Here is an 853-nt window from a genome sequence, read left to right as displayed (position 1 = left end):
AGATAGAAAGAAACATACATAAATACATATATACATACACACACACACATACACACACACACACACACACACACACACACACAAAATTTTCTTGATTCATTCATTTACTGAGGGGCATCGGGGTTGGTTCCATATCTTAGGTATGGTAAATAATGCTACAATAAACATAGCTGTGCTGGTAGTTATAGTGTGGTCTTGTTTGATCATTTTTGTGAATGCCCAAAAGTGGGATTGCTGGGTCATAGGGGAGCTCTATGTGGAATCTTTTGAGGAACCGCCATACTTCTTTCCAAGTGGTTGAACAAGTTTTCACGCCCACCAAGAATGGAGTAGTTTCCCTTCTGTCCACATCCCCTCCAGCATCTGTTGTTGTAATAATGTGGAAATCTTCATCAATTTGCATGTCATCCTTGCGTAGGGGTCATGCTAATCTTCTCTATATTTTTCCAATTTTAGTGTATGTGCTCCCAAACTGAGCACAGAACATTTTGGAATTGATTTTTCTAAAGTAGATAATTCAACAAAAAATAAGTTCAAAAGACGTCGTGAAATTTTAGAACCATATATTTCTTAAATAAGCACACATTTAAGAATAAAGTCAAGTTAGATATGTCAAAAACAAAATAATTCCAGATATTTGTTGTTCAAGTGATGTGTAAGGATAGAAATTCATTATTCTATACATGGCATCTGTCATAATGAGCACTGTAGCAAGTGCTAAGTTTTGTTAAAAGTTTTATTGTTTTAAATATGTTTAATATTTGGCATTTGCTTATATATGCCAAAATTAAGACTGTTCGGCAGGTCATAAAACTTTTCCATAAAGTATTTAAGATTTATGGTAGCAGACATA

General features: G+C 34.2%; 1 non-coding gene across 1 annotated transcript; it reads right to left on the bottom strand.

The window, feature by feature from the left end:
- Positions 1 to 373: 373 nt before the first annotated feature.
- LOC138826272 (U6 spliceosomal RNA) lies at positions 374 to 480 on the bottom strand. Its single transcript, XR_011371614.1, has one exon. It is a non-coding gene; the product is annotated as a U6 spliceosomal RNA (small nuclear RNA).
- Between the last annotated feature and the right edge of the window lie 373 nt (positions 481 to 853).

The sequence above is a fragment of the Dipodomys merriami genome, unplaced genomic scaffold, assembly GCF_024711535.1.
Source record: "Dipodomys merriami isolate MVZ:Mamm:240054 unplaced genomic scaffold, mDipMer1.0.p SCAF_1403, whole genome shotgun sequence".
NCBI lineage: Eukaryota > Metazoa > Chordata > Mammalia > Rodentia > Heteromyidae > Dipodomys > Dipodomys merriami.
The sequence above is the reverse complement of the archived record's forward strand: the minus strand, read 5'-3'. Positions and strand labels throughout refer to the sequence as shown.